The following is a 9,639-nucleotide window of genomic DNA, read 5'->3' as shown; positions in this document are numbered from 1 at the left end:
ACTCTTCTCCTAGATGCTGTCTGGCCTGCTGAGTTCCTCCAGCATTTTGTGTGTTGCTGAGATTTCCAGCATTGGCAGGTTTTCTCTTGTCTGTGAAAGGTTTTAGACAGGTTGACATATATTTGGATTTCTAATGTAAACTGAATTTGCTTGTAAAGCATAACAGAATATTTTTTTTTTAATTTCATGCTATGATTGGAGTAAAGATGGGAGTTGAGACCTTGACAATCATAGTTTGAGAAGTAGTGTTTGCTGTCCTCTTTAGGCAGAATTGCATGATATAATCATCAATACCATTGATTCTTCAAAATTACATCAAAGATATTGGCGGAGCAATTTCTCCTGTTTGTCTGCGTTGAAAATGTGTGTGGCTATTGGTCAGTTTGCACATTCAGACACATCGGCTGAAAATAGATGAGAGCAATTGGCAGCCAAAACTTGTGAACGAGTTTTGCAAGGACAACCAGAGATGAAACTCTCCCCATTGTACAGTCAAATTCAAGAAAAGCTTGATTTCACATTGCAGTCTGAATCCTTCCATTTCTCTGATTTTTTTTTTATCATGTGAAATCACATGCTTTGTTCAAAAGATGCTCATTGTGCAAGTCATATTTAGGTTAGTCTGTTCCGCCTGGGCTTTTGAAACATGAGGTCCACGTACACTGTAGTTGCCAGGGAGGTGCCCAGTTTCCTGATACTGAACCTAAGCCCAAGAAAGAGCACGGTGAAAAATGTAGAGCATTCAACATATATAAAAATAGTCCAGTGTAAATGAGGAACTCAGATATTAACATTCATAAAAAATACATACTTGAAAAGTTAATGGAACTAAAAGTCCATGAGCTTCCAAGATCTGATGACCTGCATGCTTGGGTTTGAATGGATGTCATCCTCCAGAATTCCATGTTTTCTAAATGGGTTCCGATCATCATAGAGATGGATTTGTAGCCTTCCAACTTTAAAATGAGGAAAGGAAGCAGCAGGGAGTGATTAGGTTGACATCAGCAGTAAAGAAAAATACTGAGATCTATTATTAAGGATGTGATAAGAATGCACTTAATAACAGGATTGGGGAGGCATAATGCGCAATTATGAAAGGAAAATCATGTTTACAATTCTCAGAGTTTTCTGTGGTTGCAATTCACAGGCTAAGCAAGGGCAGATTAGATGATATGGTATATTTGGACTTTCAGTAGATCTTTTATAAAGTGTCGTACAAGAAGAGGTTATTAAACACAATTAGGGCACACCTTTTTGATGGTAAAATTACTGGCATGGAATAAGGACTGATTAATGGAATATGAATAAATAAAGCACTTGACAGAGGACTGGGAAATTTGAATAGTATCTTTAGAATTTCCATGATTAGTTATGTAGGTTTGCATGGAAGATTTCCTCTTCTAACCTTGCTGTTATTTCTGCCATGCAACTCCAAGCTTTATATTCATCTGCTGTTCCTTATTCTTTATTAAGTGACTCAGATCTTCATTATACATTCTAGGCTTACACAAACAAGTTAAGCAATCTATTAATCAGCTCTAATATTACATTCCACTGAATGACTCCACTTTTAAACAGACCAAGGTCTAACGTGATTTTACTTGTTCTTCTTGGAGACACAAGAGACCACAAATACCGAACTCTGAGGCAATAAAGCTTTTCATTCTTTACACTGATTTAGCATAAAAGGGTGAAATTCTCAAAAGTTGTGGTGACTCTGCTACGGTAGTTTGGAGAAATGATTGACAAATGAATGCACACCAAGAAAAAGTGAACGTATTGTTAGTATAAGGAAGACATTGTCTGTAGTAGCAGTTTGCCATAGACATATAATGGATTAATGAAACTTTGGGTAAATGTGAAATTGTCACAATGGGGGGCACGGATGGTGGACCCAAATGCAAGACACAGACACTGAAGTACAGGAATAGGACTTGACTAGAGTAGGGACGTGACAGGATACAGATAAGGAGCATAGACAAGAACGCAGACTTGGGCTAGGACATGGACAAGACAGGGAACTCGGACAAGGAACTATGAACTAGGAGCCCAGGGTTGGGAAAGCAGGACCAGGACTAGGATCCATGAACTGGGGGCCTGTGCTAGGACTCCAAACTAGAGACTGGACAAGGACCCAGAACCTGGGTCTTGCCTCGGGCTTGGACCCCACAACTAGGCAAGGACATGATATGGCTACAGGACAGGACATGGCTGGGTTTTGAGGCTTGAGGCTGGGGTCTTGAGGCTTGAGGTTGGGGGCTTGAGGCAGGCTTGAGGTCTTGAGGCTTGGGTCTAGGGTACTTTGAGGCTTGGGTATGGACTCTGAGCCAGAGACTGGGCAAGGACACAGAACCTGGGACTTGACTCAGGCTCAGACTCCAGAGCTAGGTGAGGACAAGATGAAGCTACAGGAATGGACATGGCTTGGGTGAGGAATTCCTGGGTAGGGCAAGACACAAGGACAGGTAAAGGCACATGGACAGGACTTGGATAGGACTGGACTAGGCACAGACTGGATGAGGCCCTTCAGGAGCACGGACCCTTGGACTAGAAGAGACAGGAGCATGGAACACAGAGCCAGGACCCCTCCTTGGGAACAGGACATAGGGCCGCGACTCATACACAGAATGCAGAACATGAAGAGATGGATTCCAACACAAAGTAGCTGCAAATGGCCAGACCTACCTAGCGAAGACGTGGACACAGGGAGACAATTCCACACAAGGAAAGACAATTCCTTATCTTGACCTAACAAGGCTCCATTCTTGCTCTGGAGGTAAAACTTCAGCAATACAGGCGGGGTATCCAGGCTAGGTGAGCAGACAACAAGTCAGGCAAGGGGGGAAAAGGCAAGGAGGGGAACAGAACAGTCCAGCAGGGAATCCCTGGTTTGCAGAGGTATTTATGTCTCAGCCCCAAAACGAGAATCATGTGCCCTCAACAGAAACTGGGGAAAACCAGAAACCCTGGAATAAGGAACTATGGATCGGACCGTGAACTGGAATACAGACTTTACGGACCAGACCATGACAGAAATCACATATTAAACTTTTGCATTTCATCTGGAAGCTATATTAGAAGATGACTTGTTTCTCCCACTTGCATTCTTCGTCAATGGCACTGGAGCAATAACAACAGCAGCAAGTGCTGACCTAAATACTGCCACTGGACATTCCACCGGAGACCCATCTATTCCATATTTGTTGCTATTGAAATTTTACGTAGATGTAAAGGACTGTTGTTTACAGGAAGCCTGTATAACAGACTTGACCAAATTTGATTTCCCAGCAGGCTTTAGGAATATAAAGAGCTCAAAGTAAATTATTTGTATATGGGCAAAGAGAGAGAAAAATGTAAGTATGTAAGTGATGCAACATTAAACATGATTAAACAGAGGTCCCTGTTTATTATTTCACACATAAGATAACAAAATGCTCTGTTGAATTATGAAGATTCTCCCAGGGCTTTTGAAGGGAGTGAAAAAAATTAGTTATTAAAGATTTGAGACCTTGAGATAGTGAATAACTTCCTGTTGAAGGTGTAAATATCATTGCCTTTGAACATTGAGACTACATTTGTAACCCAACCATTATCAGATATATAGGCAACAATAGGATGAGATGAGTAAAGACCCTGAGACATGTTCTAAATTTTCAGGAAGACTGTCTCAGTATCTCCTTTATTTACACACTAAAATACTTCAAATATTCAGTAATTTACATTGCCAACAAAGGTAATTCTTTCATTACAGAGCTAGCTAGCGCTCCTGCAGTTGTTTTCTTCAGAACAAATTCTTTCTGGAACTTATCCCATCAAGTCTGGTTACCACACCACCCAACAAAACCATCGCACAAGTCACACAAAACCATCTTTGATGAATGATGTAAATGGAAGGACATTTTCTATCACAAATTTTGCAAGATTGTGTTGAAACAGAAGAACAGCGTGTACAGAAGTACATGCGTGACCTGTAATGGATGTTTACAGACATGATTGGTTACTTGAAATGATGAACTGTTGCTCTTGGAAAGTGCACAGTTACTTGGTGAAATAGTTCATTTGGCCAAGGACAATGAAAAAGTGTTTTCAAATATCAAGGGATGAACACATTTACCATAGGTAAACTATCTAATCTGATTGTTTCATTTTTCCTCTTCTGCATCATTTTTTGATGGTTTAAATATATTATACTTTTTTTATACAACCTTTTGGAGATGTATTTTTATTGTAGTGGATGATAGACAACACAACAGAGCCTATACTTCCAGAGCCAGGAGTGCTCAGGAACTCTGTGGAATGCCCAGACCCTGGCCTAGACAGGCAGTATGAAGATAAAACCTCAAACCCACGGGGAGGGTTGAGTCTGACAAGGGGGCCAAACGAACTGCGCCTCTTTTGCTCTGTAAGGTAAAAACGATTATCTCGACCTTCAACGCAAATACCATCCACCCCTTGCCTAGATGTACAGAGTTGGCATCACAGGCAAGCAGCTACGAGATCTCCATCCTGGGGATCCAAGAACACCATCATGTACACCCTAACGAAGAGATAAGGTTCACAGAGGTAGAGGGGATGCACCTCATCACCTCGTCTGCATGGAGAGAGTCGACGACGATGTCAGCACAAGGTGGAGTAGGGCTGATGTTGAACTGCAAGGTGAAGGAGGCACTGAGGAGCGTAGTCTCAGTCAGTGACAGAATCCTTACTGCGGAATTTGATGGAAACCTGGTGACCTCTGTCATCATCTGTTACTCCCCGCACAACTGCAGTGAGGAGAAGGAGGTGGAGGCCTTCTACAGTAAACTTCACGAAGCTGTCACTTCAATACTGGCACATAACCTCCTGGCTGTGCTCGGTGATTTTAATGCCCAGGTAGGACTGGAAGATGTTCCATACTCTTACCAAGACTTTACCAACAGAAATGGATAATATCTAGTTGATTTCATCCAGGAACACAGTCTCATTGCTGCCAACACACAATTCAAGAAGCGAGCAGGTAAACTGTGGACATACGAAAACAGAGCCTCCATCTACAGGAAACAGCTTGACTACATCCTCGTAAGAACAAACTGGCATAATTGTGTGATCAACACAGAAGCCTACAGCACTTTCAACTAGTTCTGATCACAGAGTAGTGTCAATGCAAGTGAGACTGAGCCTGTGGTAACCCAAAGCCACAGGTCCCAAGGGGAAGATAGACTGGAAGGCATTCTCTTCACAACATATTCTTTAAACCCAGTGCACAGTGGAGGTGAGAAATCGCTTCGGCCCACTGGAAAAGGAAGAGGAAGAGACTGCCACCGACTGCTATCAACGGCTCGTGGATGCACACACAGATGCATCAAAGAATTTGCCTACTGTGAATCGAATGAAGAAGAGTCGGATCTCTAAACATCCTGATGTCGTCGCAGCAAGAAGTGTGGTCAATGCTTGTCCTGCCGAACTGAGAAGGAGCGAAACAGAAGAGCTAAGAGACAAGTTTAAGACAGCAAAGAAGAATCTCTTTGCCACCTACGAGCGACTGAAGGAAGAGGTACTAGCTGAGAGGATTAGAGAGGTAGAGGCTGCTAATGAAGACAAGCAGCAAGGAGAAGCATGGCGCCTGGTCAATGAGATCAGCAGATGGAAGAAGTCCCCATCAGGTCACATAAGTGGTAAAACAGCAGAGGACCGTGTCCAGACTTCATTTACCCACTTTAAGAACCTGCTGGGAAGCACTCCAACCACCATGGAAGAAGAAGAGGACATACCCACGATACTAACGCAAGTCGACATCGATGACGGCCCATTCACTATTGAGGAACTGAAGAAGGCCAAATATGCACTCAAACAGGGCAGGAGCGCTGGATCAGATGGGATACCACCAGATGTGCTGAAGAACTGCAACCTGGACGACATCTTGCCGGACATATGTAATATGGCATTGATGAAAGTGGAAATTGAGTGCAATAAAGTTGGACTTCACCTAAACGCTAAAAAGACAGAGTACATAGCGTTTAACTGCAACAAAGGTACTCTCAAGACCGCAAAAAATGATACCATTAAGAAAGTCTTTGACTAAAAGAACCTCGGGTCAAGAATAATGAGTTCGGAGAAGGATATAAAGATATGGAAGGCGCTGGCGTGGAGGGCTATGAACGACATGAAGGAAATCTGGAAGTTAAACCTGATCAGAGGGCTTAAAAAGAGGATCTTCACAGCAGCCATGGAGTCCATTCTCATGAGACATGGACACTTACAAAGACTATGCAAAAGTCTCTATACACGAATGCTCCAGTGGCTCTTGACGTGAGTTGGCAACAGCACATGACAAACATCAAGCTCTATGATGACCTACCGATGCTTACCACTAAAATCGAGGCGAGAAGACTGCAACTAGTGGGACACTGTCTACGCCACCCCGAGCTACCTGCCAGCCTAGTCATCATATGGGAGCCCAAGCATGGGAGGATGAACCCTGGGCGCCCTCCCAAGACTATGGTCAACATGTTCCTAGAAGACAGCGGCGCAGATAATGTAGGTGAACTGAACACACTGATAAGGGAGAGGGAGAAGTGGAGAGTCCACCATTTAAGCAATAATGCTACCGCACACATCCATTTATTTGTCCCTGTTGACTTGCCCTTATTTATTTGAATATGGTGATTTGCCTATCCGCAAGTCTCTGGTTTGTGGCCTGTAGGAGTTAAGATAATTAAGGATCTTAATGCTGTCTTGCTGTAAATTTGATAATTAAATAAGATTCCACCTAGCTGCACTGATAAATTGAAGAAAAGCTTGGATATTCCTTTGACTGATCCAGATATTTCCCTCATGTTACTATGTATCCCAGAGAGAAGGTGAGAAAAGAACAGTAGTATCTAGAACTGTGGCAATGAGGATAGTTCTAAAGGATCTTACTGCAGTCTCCCAAAGGTTACCAGACTGAGGAGAGGATCTGCTTGATGAAGACAAATGACCATTTGTTCTGGTCTTGCAGGCAAAGTATGGCCAGACCAATAAGTAGTGAAGAGGCTGGGGTGGTTGACCTGATCTTGCATCATGCCTGCTTCCAAATGACACTCTTTCTGTCACCCGGGTTTATTTTTTTATTTTATTTGGTGAGTCTAAGAAAAGAGGTTAAACTAGTATACTGATAAATTGTTTTTTTATTGTCACATATTGAGCTACCCTAATACACCTGTCCTGCATACTGTTCATACAGATCAATTCATTACAGCAGTGTGTTGATGTAGTACAGGGTAAAACAATAACAGAGTGCAGAATGAAGTGTTACTGTTATAGACAAAGTGCAGTGCAGGCAGATAATAAGATGCAAAGTCATAACAAGGCAGATTGTGAAGTCAATAATCCATTTTGTTGTAGAAGGGAACTGCTCAATAGTTTTATCACAGTAGGATAGATACTGTCTTTGATCCTGGTGACATGTATTTTCATGCTTTTGTAGTTTTTGCCCATTGGAGAATGGGTGAGGGAGAAGAGAGAATGACTGGGTTGGGTGGGGTATTTGATTAAGCTGACAGCTTTATTAAAGCACCAAGGAGTGTACATAGAATCTATGGAGTCAGTTTCTGGATGTGATGAAGTGTGTCCACAACTCTGTGCTTTCTTTTTTTTTCCCATTTATGGGCAAAGCATCTGTCATACTCAGCCATGATGCATCCAGATAGGATGTTTTCAATGGTGCTTTGATAAAAATTGGTGAGGGTCAAAGGAGACATACCAAAGTTCTTTATCCTCCAGGGAAAGTAGAGGTGCTAGTGAGCTTTCTTGGCCCTGGCACCAACGTGGCTGGACAAGGACAGGCTGTTGATGATGTTCACTCAGAAACAGAATCAGAATCAGTTTTATTATCATTTTTAGGGTATATGATGTGCAACAGCAACAGCAGTACAGTGCAATGGTGAATTTATGCAATGTGTTACTACAGGCAGTTCTGGAGGTCAGTTCATTGGTGTATTTAAGGCAGAGCTTGACTGGACATGACGTCGGAGGTTACGGGGAGAAGACTAGGGAGTGGGGCTGAGGAGGGGGAGGAAGATCAGCCATGACTGGATAATAGAGCAGACTCAACTGGCCAAATGGCCCAATTCTGCTCCTATGTCTTATGGTCTTATGACATAAAGTTGCTATAAGTTATAAGACCAATAAATAATTCAAAAAGTCATAATGAAATAGCGTTCATGGGTTCATGGGTCATTCGGAAATATGACGGTGAATGGAAATAATCTGCTTTTGAACGTAGATCTTCAGGCTCTTTTTTACCGCCTCCCTGATGGTAGTAGTAAGAAGAGAGCATGTCCTGGATGGTGAGGGTCTTCAATGATGGATGCTGCTTGCTTGAGGCACCACCCCTTGAAGATGTGATCAATGGTCAGGACTGTAGTGCCCATACTCCGAGAGCTCCTAGAGCTCCCAGGAACTTGAAGCTCCCAATCCTCCTAACCTTGACCTCAGCATCATCGATGTAGGCCAGGACATGTGCACTGCCCAGTTTTTTGAAGCCAATGAGCAGCCCTTTGGTATGATTTCATTGGGGAAAGGTTGTTGTCATGACATCATGTCACTAAACTCTCTACCTCCTTTCTGTAATCTGACTAATTATTTTTAGAGATACGGACCTCTACAGTGGTATCATCTGCTAACATGTGGAACAGCATCTGGCCAGACACTTCTGAGTGTATGAAGATTAGAGTAGGGGCTGAGGATGCTGCTTCGTGAGGTTGATTTCTGTCTTCTTTTCAGCAAACCAATGATCCAGTTGCAAATGCAAATATGGAGTTCTCAGTCTAGGAGTTTGGAGATGAGTTTGCTTGGAATTTTGGTATTGAATGCTGAGCTGCAGCCAGTAATAATAGTCTGATGTAGGGGTCTTTACTGTCCAGATGCTTCAGGGATGAGTGTAGGGCCGGAGAATTGGAGTCTGTCGAAGACCTTTTTCAGTGGTACGCAAATTGCAGTGGATTGAGGAGGCTAGGAGGCTGAACTAAATGCATGCCTCTTGAAGTACTTCCCGCTGATGGACATCAGAGCCACCAGATGGTAGTCATTAAGGCATATTACCTTGTTTTGTTTAGGTATCAATATGATTGTAGTCTTCTTACATGAAGTGTGAACCTCAGATTGAAGAAAGGAGAGAATAAAAATGCCTACAAATAATCCCATCAGCTGATCTGAACAGGATCTAAGGACACAGCCAGGGACATTGATGCTGTCTGCAGGTTCACTCTCCGGATTACTAATCTTTTGTCTGCAGAGCTTACTGGGTCCACATTCATTTGAGACTGCTGGGCAGCGGATGATGACATTCCAACACTTTTCTGTTCAAAGCATGCATAGAATGAATTAATCTTATCAGGAAGGGATGCACTATTGCTGGCTCTGCTGCCTGACTTAGTCTTGAAACCCATTATGGCAAGACTGCTGGTCTGGGACTCACTCTTCGACTGGTATTGTCTCTTGACGGTACCAAATTTAATGAATTATTCTAATTCTTTGGTCATTTTTTAAAAAATTTCAGTAAACAATAAAATAGCTGCACAGTAAAAAATACCAACAAGAACAAATCATATGATTTTAAAGTTCATTCAAAGTAACTTTTATCATCGAATTTATTACTGTGCCTCACCATACACAACT

General features: G+C 42.5%; 1 pseudogene; it reads left to right on the top strand.

The window, feature by feature from the left end:
• Positions 1-2,399: 2,399 nt before the first annotated feature.
• On the top strand, positions 2,400-5,167 carry LOC140195683 (craniofacial development protein 2-like; annotated as a pseudogene).
• Positions 5,168-9,639: the final 4,472 nt, after the last annotated feature.

The sequence above is a fragment of the Mobula birostris genome, chromosome 3 (assembly GCF_030028105.1).
Source record: "Mobula birostris isolate sMobBir1 chromosome 3, sMobBir1.hap1, whole genome shotgun sequence".
Classification (NCBI taxonomy): Eukaryota; Metazoa; Chordata; class Chondrichthyes; order Myliobatiformes; family Myliobatidae; genus Mobula; species Mobula birostris.
Note: the sequence above shows the minus strand (reverse complement) of the source record. Positions and strands in the feature narration are given on the sequence as shown.